Raw genomic sequence first — 11,592 nt, forward strand, 5'->3', positions numbered from 1 at the left:
GTGACTGGGGCTGGGGGGCCTGTGTGTGTGCGGGGCTGGCGGCGGGGGGAGCCGAGTCCTTATTCTGTTAAAGATTTAAGTAGGCATGCAAGGAATCTCTAGGATAGTTGGCAAAGGGCGAGGGTGGGGAGGGGGGGAAGGATCCAAAAGAGTCTGTAACCAGACACTGAAGCTTTCCAGGAGTGAGAGTGTGTGAGAGAGACGGAGACAGAGCGAGAGGAAGAGAGGGGGCAGTGTGGTCTAGTACATTTTCATCTGGTCGTTGATTTGAGCCTGATGCTTGCTGTCCCTCAACAGCCTCCCTTGCCTGTATTTTTTCTTTCCCCCTCTCCTCTCCTTTCCCTTCTACTTCATCGAAGCCTAGGGGAGCCAGTAAAGATTAAATGTGCTTTCTAAAAGGCAGCCACTTCATGCAGCTATGTCTACTCCCCCCCCAGCTACCCCCCCACTCCCCCTTTTTGAAATAAAAAAAAAAAAAGAGAGAGGGGGAGACAGAGAGGGGGAGAAGGAAGGAGGAGGAAGAGGAGGACTATAGTTTAATGATGTCGGGACTGGCTGATCCAGAAGGAGGAAAAAAAAAAAAAGAAAAGATTTGAGATCCTGGACGAGGAAGGACTTTGGTGAATGGGCTCAGACTCCTGAGGTGAGAAAAGGACGGGAGCGAATGATGATGATTCCGTAATGGTGCCTGTTACCGCCGCCCCCGGCCGTGGGGTGGCGGGGAGCGCCGGGGCGCGGGGCCGGGCTGGCCGGCCGTGCGGGGCCGTGCGGGGCCGGGGCCGGGGCCGGGGGGGGACCTGCTTTCGGCAGCGCCGGGCGAGGAGCGGCGGATATTTTGCATTTTTAAACTCGGGCCCTCCGGTACGTTTCGGCTTCTCCCCGCTTATGCCGCTGGGCCTAAAGCGGTTCCAGAGATGGGTGGAGGGTGCAGATCCATATTATTTATTTGGGGGGTGGGGGGAGAAAGAGGGAGGAAAGGGAGGGAGGGAAGGGGAGAAGAGCGGAGAAGGAGGTGGCAAGCTGGGGACGAAATCCTGCTTCTCGGTTATGGCCGGCGTAAATTTCCATTGGCTGGGGTTGCACAAGGTGCTTGGAGAGGAGTCGGTGCAGGATGGAGTCCCTTTTGTGTGTGTGTGTGTGTACGTGTGTCTCTGTGAGTGTGTGTGTGTGTGAGCAGGGTGCTGGGGGACCTCCTCTCCCGGGGAAGCGGGTTTTTCTCCAGGTTTTCCTTTGAAACCCCGGCCGGCGGCTGGCAGGGGAGGGCGACCGGGGCTGCTGCGGCGCTGCCCGCGCCCTCCCTCCCGCTGACAGCCCGGGGCTCGCTCCGGCACCGGGCTGGCCCCGGCTCCAGCCGCCCCAGCTGATGCAGGAGTTAGGAGCGGGCCGCAGCTTGCAGACCCCCCAGCCCCCGTCCCTTAATAATAATAATCATAATAATAACAACAACAACAGCAGCAGCATTGGTGGGAGCGCGGAGGGAGGAGGGCGGCAGGCGAGGAGCTGCGGAGGAATTTGGTTCCTTTTCCTTTTCCCCCTTTTCTTTTCCTTGATATATTCCCTTAAAAAAAAAAAAAAAAAAAAAAAGATGTTTTAAAAATGCAAGCGGCTTGCCCAGCTGCACACACCCACCCTCGCCTCCCTCCCCCGGCTTGCGCACACCGCACGCTCGCACTCGCTCGCTCGCCCGCGCTCGCTCGGGTGTCAAAACCCGCCGGGCACCCAGCCTGGTCCGGGCACTGCCCCAGCCCCGGCCCCGGCCCCGGCCCCGGCCCCGGCCCCTGCCCCGGCCCGCCCGGGGGGCCGCCCGCCTCCCCACCGCCGGGCTTTTCCCCCCTGCTCTTGGCGCTGAAGATCGGAGCCTCCCCCGCTTCCAAATGGTGAGTTTCTACCTGATTTTCTCGCAACTCGGGTTTTTTCTCCATCCCTGCCGGCCGCGGGGCTGGTGGAGGGGGCGGGGAGGCAGCGCCTTTATGCTGCTGCATGCTTTGTGCCAGGCGGCTGGAGGGAGAGCCTGCATATTCCTGCTCTTATTTCTGCATTCCTTTTCGTTGAAACAATGAAAATAATTCCGTCACTGCCCCAAACTTCCCTTTCTTTCTTCCTCTTCGTTATTTAAATGCGGAGACTTTTCATGTGTTTGTCGCAAGCGACCTTGTTGGAAGCTGTAAGGAACCTGCCGCGCCTTGTCATTTTTGTATAAACGATTAAAAATGGAATGTATTCTCTCAACAGAGGGTCCTTAGAGAAGCTCTTTCCTTCCACCTGTGTGTCCTGTTTTGTAATCTTGAGCCATGAACTGAACTTGCCTGCTATGCTTTTCCTCTTTCTCCTTTTTATCTTTTATTTTTGATCCCTGTTTTTTGCAAGAAATAGTTCGTTGCGCCCCTCTCAATCCCTGAGACCCTAACTTGTGATGTTTAGCTTTTAAATCCACGGGTTAGGCTCTTGGGAGCTGTGAGTTGTGCTTTGACATCTTTATTTTATTTTATAAATATATCCTATATATATGTATATGTGCGCGCGCGCGTGTGTATATATATAGGCGTATACACACGCATACAATAGTGTTTAGTAGACCTTTTAAGGGAAAAAAGTGTATCTCTCCTCCTTAGGGTAGATCGGCTAATGGTAGGGCGGTGGTTAGGGCCATTTACTGTAAAAATCTCGTCTCAAATTAAAAGTAGCGTTTGTATGACAGAGGGATTTTTTTCTGTGTGTGTATATGCGAGAGATAATTTTACAGCTGATACAGATATGGGGGTGTATGTGTGTACACATATAGCGATTATTATATATGCGTGTGTAGATAAGATATACACGATACGGATGCATGTAAATATAGCTATTGAGGTGTGTGTATAGATACACATATGGATGATACGTGCGTATGAATATGTATGGAGGTAAATAAAACCCTAGATATGTATATATATTTACATATGTAGGTATATTAATATACATGCCTGTGTTTTCATATTGAGAGAGAGATTTGCCTTGCTGCAGGCCACTGCATATAGCATCTCTCTCTCTTTTTTTTTCTCCCCCCCTTCTTGAGAGCAACACAGAGTACCCTGAGAGCGTAACAGTAACAGCTCGGTACATTGGTGCTTGACCTCAGCTGAAATCCCAGCATGCCTCATGCTTCCAAGTTTAAAACTGAACGATTAATCTTAGAAATGTGCTCTATGGACACGCACACACACACACACAAAAAGAGGGGAAAAAAAAGTGAAAAAGCCAGGAGACGGGTTGGATCTTATGGATCGTTAGGTCAAAAATAAACTAAAGAATAAAATGGTTGCATGTACCAATGGTTGGAAACTGCTAAAAAGAAATGCTGAGCAAATGCTGAAGTTTTGTTTTAGTCCTTTTCTAGAACTGAAAACTTTCCTGCTTTTCCAGTCAAAATTATATGTAAATGACAAATCAGAAATGTTAAAAATGTTTCCTGCTGCTGTTTTTCTTTATTAGATTTTTACATTGCTGTAAAATGAATTATGGTTGAAACTGTATTTCTTATCTCTGTTCTGCAAGGCAATTTATAATGAAGTTACTGTACCTTGTTATGGCACCGAATTGCTGTTTGATATTTGAATGCAAATGCTTTAACTTAAAACACAATGCACCAAAAATTAATCGATGGTGTAACATTTTGGTATTTAATAGCGTAGGATATGTTTGATGGTTCTCGTTGTTTAATAGTTATTGAACTGGAAAAGGTTGCTTGTTTGATTTCTTGGTTTTTTAGCTTCTTTTTATTGACACTGTAATTTCATTGACTATTTTACCTCTATGAAAAAAATGCCAACGAAGCCTTTTACTTCTGAATTTGTATATTATTCCAAACGTCTTCTAATTTCAAAGTGAGAAACTTATGCCGAGTTGAATTTATTTCCTATTACCTGTTTGGCATTCTAAATCAGAACACGGTACGCTGGAACCCAACCACCTTTGTCCAGCTATTACCTCCACCTCAGAGACAGGCAAAAAGTGGTATTTTTTTTCCTTCTGAAGCTGCTTTTAATCGCCGTTTCCCCCCCGAAAAGGGCAGGGGCGAGCGCTTTTGTCTGCGAGGGGCTTGCTGTGATACCTCTCCCTCTGAAATCCCCCCCGCATCCATCCCGGCTGCGCCCTTCTGGGGGGGGGGGGGGGGGGGGGTGTTCATCGGGGAGCCCCGGCGGAGCCCAGCGCGGCCGCGCCCGCCCCCCGCCCCGCCCCCGCCCGCCCCCCCCCCCCCCACCGCGGGGCTGCGGAACCGCTATTGTCTCCGCGCTGCCTCCGCGGTGCGGTGCGGAGGATGCGCGGGGCTGCGGCAAAACAATGGCCGGGGGCGGGGGGGGGGGGAGGGGGCGGCGGCGGCGGCGGCTGCTGCTGGCCCTGCGGCTGCTGCTGGCCCTGCGGCTGGTGGCCCTGCGGCTGCTGCTGGCCCCGGGGCCGCAGGGGCAGGGCCCGCTCCCCGCCCCGCCGGGCGCGCAGCGCTCAGCTCCGGCGCAGCGAAGAACATAATTGGGAGCTGGTTCAATCACTACCAGTCTAGACTCGCCCAGACACATCAATTAGAGGGGCTGTCGTTTTAAAGGGATAGTGCGGCTGGAAAGAGTCAGGGCCTTATGGATAAGGCAGCGCGGCGAGTAAAATGAACTAAAATGAAATGAAAAACAATTGGCAGGAGTTAAAAGAAGGAGGGAGACCAAAAACTGGGCTCCCCCAGCCTCCTTTTCTAGTGGAAAAGGTGAGGTTCTTGCAAGGAGAAAAAGAGGGAATAACAACCGAAATATAACACATTTTCTCCCCCCCCCGCAGCCTACCAGCACAAACTCCATAATTCAGTGCACAGGGCGTGCAGGTTCAGGGGGCTTTCTCAGCCAGGTTTTGTGCGTGAGATCTGAAGAAATGTCAGCGTTGTTGAAACTTAATTACATTATAAATACCCAGTTGGAATAATTTCTTTATAAGCAAATGAAAATCAATCCAGAACCTCTCCCGCAACATTTTTACCTTCTGCAGACAAAAGAAGGGATATTGCGTTTTGCTTTTATTTTTGCTTTATACATATAGCTATAAGGCTTTCTTGTCTTAGCATTACAGAGTTCCTTCAATGATAATTTCATCAGTCTCTATAGCTGTACATCTTTACTGGGATAAAAGGAAGCTGTGAACAAAAAGCAATTTTTTATCTTAAGAGGAATATGGCAGAGAAAATAAATCTTGGGTGTTAATCTAATTAACAAACAGAATAAGTAAGTCAGGCTTAGTAAGGATTGAAGATCTTATTCAGCACTAAAAAAAAATGCCAGACTGGGACTAGTTTCAATTAAAAGTATATCTGATATGCTATCATGACATTTAATATAACGCATTCTCAAGTGTTCTGTGCAATATGCGATGCAAATAATGAAAAGGGGAAAGATAAACAAAGCGATGCATATTTTTTTTTGGATGTCGCTTTTCAAAAAAATAAGGCAAATTTTGCAAAACTCTGGCATCTAGGAGTTTTGTCTGAGCAGCAACTGTAGCATTTAGCTCTGTGACTTTGACCTCGTTGTAGCTTAGTTGGAACTTGCTTTCCCAAGTTGAAAGGCATGGGGTTGGTGGCAGTAAAAGGTAAAAAAGGTCCAAGGCATTCTGCAGTTTTCCATTGTTGCTCTTTTATTTCAAGGGTTTTAACAGTACCTGAAGTTGCATAGTACTGCAGCTCAAAAAATGGAGAATACTTTTACTGTCTTTCTCTCCTGAATCATTTCCAAAGTACTTAAGGATTTATTGGGCCAGATACCAAATTATAGTTGAGATACTATGTAGTGGCTAGTGCTGATTAGATGACTGATTAATTTCTAATCGATTTCTAATTCAAAACTTCCTTCACATTATAAATCCTTGATATTAAGATGCGGCTTAGGTTGAAATTTGATTGCAGCCTTTTCACGGCCAAAGTCATATCAACCCAGTCAAAATGCTAGTTGAAAACAGCATAATATATCTTTTTTTGTTGTTGATTTTGTTAACTCTTTAATTTCTCTGTGCTGAAGGCTTTGGCCATACTTCAGTACTTGAAAGTGATGAAATGTTTGTTCATAGTACGTTTGCGCACAACCCCAATGAGAATAGAAGGCACGGTACTACCCAGAGTATAAGGTAAATGTTAATCTGCACCTCTAACAATTGTCAAATGATTTTGACTGTTTTAATGGCCGCTTTCCTTTAGTGCTGTCCTAATTTTCTTCACTTTTCTGTGAGTAAGGTGGAATGCAGACGTACAGTTAAGAAGTTCGGAATGTGGGCTTACAAAAGGTACACGTTTCCCAGTGTCGCTGTGCAGCTCTGCACAAGGCTGGTGCTCGCGATGCTTGGAAGAAGAGCCTCTCTGCCAACTGTACCGCATTCTTGCTGCCCTGCCTTTTTCCCAGGGCTCAGAAGGAAAGAGCATCCCAGTTCTTCTTCACTCTTGGGAACACACACATTGTTTCAATAATCCAGGCAATAAATGCTAATTAGTAATGCTTAAGGACCCTACCAGTCAGAGTAATTATCATAATTTACCTCTTCCTTGTTAAAAACATTCCTTGCTGATTTAAAATTTTTTTAAGCGATAGTTTCTTTCCTCTTCCTCTGGAAAGCATGCCTTGTTGCGTTAGCAATAAGTATATGGATCTGCTGTAGCACTGAAACACGTTTCGCATATTGCATAGGGAACTGGAGCTAGAGATAAACACGTGTGAAGATTTTCCCACACATAAAAATTTATTTTAGAACTGATATTTTTCCTTTGCCTTCCCTCCCTTCTCCCCCCACTTCTCCAGCACCACCAAAAACCACTTACAGAGGGAGAACAAAGGAAATCGCTAACTATAAAGGCATCATTAAGTATGAACAGCAACAGCAAGATAGTGTGTGTGATATGACAACATATTTTATTGCAGAAAAGTAGAGATAATTAAATAATTCAGTGGTATTCTTAGCTAATTAGCACAAAGATCTTTCAGAAGCCATCAAGAAAATGGATCTCATCAAATCTAATAATATGCTACATTTCCCAAAGATCCTATATTTTCCGATGTTGCTACTGCCTCACCGCCTGATACAGTAACACAAAAGGTTACAAATAGTTGCACATTTAATTGGGCTGTTTCTCCAGATAATATTTTCTGCATAAGGTGATTAGGTATTTAGAGGAAGTGAATATGTGCAACTGGACTTTTCAATATTAGTCAATAATAGAGAAAAAGATCATAGCTTCAGAAAAGCCAGCTCTATTATAAGTGATCTGTTAAAAAGATTAAATTATCAGCTAGGAGCCATTCTTGGGTTGATTGTGATGGGGCTGACTCATTTTGATTTGGAGTTGGTGAATGAGTGCTGGAGTCCGAGATCTTTTAATAGAGTTAATTGGGGACCTAGATTGCCTGTTTTCAGCTTTCCTCAACATTGAGAAATGTGTGGCAGAGTCTAGGAGAGGTCTGGGACCTCTGGTTTAATGTGGGCTCTAATTTCAAGGCCAAAGCATTGTCTCATTTGCCAATGGTACAAACAGGGAAGAGCTCCATTCTCATCAGTGGAGTTGTTTTAGGTCTTCAGTAGGACGAAGTATAACTGTCGTGCCATGCAAACACTTTTTCCTCTAGATGCATCAGTTTTTTAGCTGGCATCAGTGACTGTAGATGTTCATAAGCACAATCCACCTTGACAATCTACAGATCCTATACAGGGGAACAGGCTGCGCTGACGAGTACCTGCAGGGCATTGGTACTGCTACTGGAAAACTCTGTTAGGCATGTTCTCAGTAATTAGGTGCATCAAATATTACTCAGAAGATGTCATTGTATTATTCAGAATATCTTATTATACTCCTTTGATCTAAATGTATCCACGAGTGCATGTGATGCATTTACAAACTGTAATTTACTGCCTCTATATTTGATATAGTCAAGGTTACTTTTTCCACTGCCTAACAAAGGAACGTCTGAAAATTTGACTTTGCCAGTTAAACATCTCCTGTTTTAAGTAAAATGTCAGCATGCAGCTCACCCTTTAAATAATGGAAAGGGATGTGCATCAGTCTTTTAGATACAGCACTAGTTCTTGCTTTTACTCTGGGCCCAAACTGAACTTTACTCCTGTGTTACAGTTATGGTGCATATTGACTCCATGGACTGCCCAGACAAGTAATGCTGTGGGTAAGATGCTATGGTTTGTAATTGTTTGTTTGCATGTAAGGTAGAACTTATAGACTCACCCTGAAATCGCACAGTGCCTAATACAGCAGTGTCCCTAGTCCAGGGAAAGAGGCTTTTCCCTGCTCAAAACAGATAGAGATTGATTTATAAAAGGTAGATGGAGGGAATATGAGGGGAAAAGGCACCAAAAAGTGTTTTGCCGAAGGAAGCACAGTACATCGTTATCAAAGCAATAATTCAGCTGTCTCTTGGTTTACAGGGCTGCTGTACTTAATAGTATACGTTCTGCCTCTGTGGAACTTTCCAGGTTGTGAATAAGATTCCTGATGAGCCAGGGGACCCTGTCGTGTACCCCCAGATGTAATTATGAAAGAATACGTTAGTTCTGTGAGCAAGTCATGTGTTCTTTCTCTTTTGTTTTTGTGTCATTCACCCAATGGTCTGGCAACTGTATTTTATATACGAGGGTATTACAACCAATTAAAAAAAAGATATTTTTCAAGATGAAAGTTGAGTCTCTGATTTACATGGTAGTCAAAGTGACCGTGGAAGGCTGAGACTACTGCAATTGTTTTTATTTAACAGCTCTTCCCCCACTGTAGTCAATGAATCTCTAATCTCCTGGACTGAAACGTCTGACACTTAGAGAACCATTTATTTGCTGACCCTCGTATCCATGATTGACTGTGTCGTGCTCACAGAGCTCCACCTACAGAAGTGTCTTAACAGTGGGCTGATGGTACACTGGATATAAATTATATGTTCTTTAGGGAGTGGGGGGGGGGGGGGGGCATAAAAGGATGAACATAGGCTTTGTGCAGTATGTGCTTCTGATGCTGTCCTTTAAGTACGAAGCAGTGTCCAGCAGCAACTGTTGAAGGATGGCTTGGGCTTCTGAGAAACAAGGAGTAGATTAGCTCTGGCAGAATTTATTTCTTGCTGCTGACTCTCAGACCATGGCTACTCATGTCAAATAGCCAACATGCTGACTGAAACTTGGTGCTATTTGCTGTTGTATACCTTTGGAGGACAGGACAGAAGGGGTGCCCTTTGGTGTCCTATATGGCAAAGAGGAGGATAAGCTAAGTCAGCTCCTGAGAGAAGTCTCCAAACAGCTCCCTCTGGCTACTACAAGAAGCTGAACCGATGGCTTCTGTTCCCTGGAAGCTGTGTCTGATGATCACAGGCCATTATATACTTCTCACTTGACTGCCCTGCTGCTAACTCCACTTTTAAGATGAATTATGCAAGAAATGCTGTGAAGCATCAGACATTCAGGAGCTGAGGATTGGGAAGAGTCCTCTCTCAGTGTATGAACTCATTTCTGGATAAAGTCTGAGACTCACCTGGATTCCAGCTTCTCCGGAAAGGACAAACAGTGGAAAGGATCAAAAAATAATTGCTGGACTTTGGTTTTCCTGTGCATGTGTGCTTGTATCATGTCTGAACTTGCAAAGAATATACCTGGTTATTCACAAGGAATCCAGTAAATAGTGAATTTGTAAATCAGTTACTTAAAGTGTGTTTGTCTCATTTGATCACCCTTTTCTCCCCTTTCCCCCAGGGTATCCCCTTGCTTTTAGAGCACCTAGTTCCCCTTGAGGAGAGGATGGAGTGGTTGGGGCTGGGTTCTTCCTGGGGCTGGGATGGGGGAAGAATACCATCTTGGGAAGAGGGTTGGTGGGCTCCTGGAGCACCTCACACACAAAATTTGCCTTCAGATCTTTTGTTTAGTTCTGTTTTCACTTCACAAATATCTGGCAGGGTAAGGTGAATTAAAAGATGTGTTGCATCTCGCTGTTGAGGGCCAAGATACCCTAAAAACTCAGGAAAACTGTATTTCTCTCTCCTACGTTTCATAGGTAATTCAGAAATAGCAGTACAGCTTTGGCATAATTCCTGTTCTCTTTCATCCTCCTTTGATCTTTTTCATGTGACCTAACATCCCATGTGTAGTTTTGGGGTATAATGTGGATTTTGAAAGGTGCTGAAACATAATTGGAGGAGGAGGGAAGCCCTGGTTTTGGATTAGTGGTATTCTGCTTGCTGTCTTTACGTCAGCATTCAGTTCCTTTTGGAATATATGAATAGAGGAGTTAAAAATAGTGATCAAAACCCAGTAAAAACATGACGTTTTGGTACAATTGCCAAAAGTATTCAATAAGAGTCTGAAGTCCCCATATTCCTCAGACAGCCAAATGCTTCTTTTTCTTACAATCATGGCATACAAACTGGCATTGCAAAGGCAAATAAAATTGCTCCATTTTTTTTCCTGTTTCCCTATTTTAGGAAGAACTTTCCCCAAATCCCAGCCCCAAAAAGCACAAGCCTCTATCTATTGTGCATGCATGGAGGACTCTATAGTAGAGCATGTGTAGTGGGTGCGAATTCACTGCAAGCTGGAGATAGGCAAAAGGAGACTCCAGTGGCAGAAACAAAGCTTAAATTAATGTTTCTCTGGAGGGATCTCTCCAAGTCCATACATGAAACTGCAGTGGGACAGTGGGGGAGGTGTGTTTCCACATTTATCTTTTCAGTTGAGATATAAACCCCAAGGTCTCCTCTGTTGTTCAGGGACAGATGTCCAGGGAGAAGTTACGTTCCTTTGGCACATGCTGTGTGAAACCTTTCCTTCTTTTTTTCCCCCCTCTTTTTTTTTTGTAAAAAAAAAAACAAAAAAAACAACAAAACCAAACTCCTATTTTGGTTTCAATACCCAGAAAGAGACACAATGTTGTTGGAACTATTTCCTCACCTCAGAAATAAAAAGACAAAATATTCTGGGATGTGTTTGCTCCTCTCCAGGTTGGAATGTATCTGTCTGTTGGAAAACAACACAGGGCCTAATGTTATAAAACATATGGAGCAATATATGAGTGTGTTTTGTTCACATATGATCGTACCTCATTATTTAGTAATGCATCACTTCTACAGCAAGTTCCATCTGTGGATCTCAAGGCACTTTCTGCAGAGAGCTGAATTAACTCTCACAAGTCCCTCTGTGAGGTGGGTATGGAAATGTTCCTGTTCCTTATTCGCATGAGGGGAAACCACAGGCAGAGAATCAAGCCCCTTATTTTCAAGATTTTTAACCTCTGTGTCCTCCTTTCCACACTTTCATTTTCCTGATAATGCGGAGTAAGACTATTCATTTTCAACCCAACTAGCCAAAAAATATATCGAGCACAGTAGAATCAAATATAATCTGATTTGGTGGGTTTTTGTTTGGCTTTTTTTTTTTTCTCTGGGGCAGGGGTGGGGAGACTGGCTTTCAGTACAGTGGGTTTGCTTTTCAGAAGGCCAGGGGTCTGTCATTCTACCCAGAGCTTGTGGGGTGGGGAGGTGCTTAGCACCTCTGAAAATCAACCTAACCTAAAAGCGCTGATTAGAAAGTTTGGCTTAAGCATTTTGCCTGAGA

General features: G+C 44.8%; 1 long non-coding RNA gene across 7 annotated transcripts in view; it reads left to right on the plus strand.

Moving 5' to 3' along the window:
• The window catches only part of LOC148054993 (uncharacterized), a 121,198-nt gene extending 111,565 nt beyond the window's left edge, over positions 1–9,633 (plus strand). For all 7 annotated transcript variants that reach the window (XR_015706080.1, XR_015706082.1, XR_015706084.1 and 4 more), the window contains one exon: positions 8,126–9,633. This is a non-coding gene — a long non-coding RNA (uncharacterized LOC148054993). The remainder of the gene's footprint in view (positions 1–8,125) is intronic.
• Positions 9,634–11,592: the final 1,959 nt, after the last annotated feature.

Source organism: Nipponia nippon, unplaced genomic scaffold (genome assembly GCF_047370975.1).
Source record: "Nipponia nippon isolate SJK-2023a ecotype South Korea unplaced genomic scaffold, ASM4737097v1 scaffold_28, whole genome shotgun sequence".
Lineage (NCBI taxonomy): Eukaryota > Metazoa > Chordata > Aves > Pelecaniformes > Threskiornithidae > Nipponia > Nipponia nippon.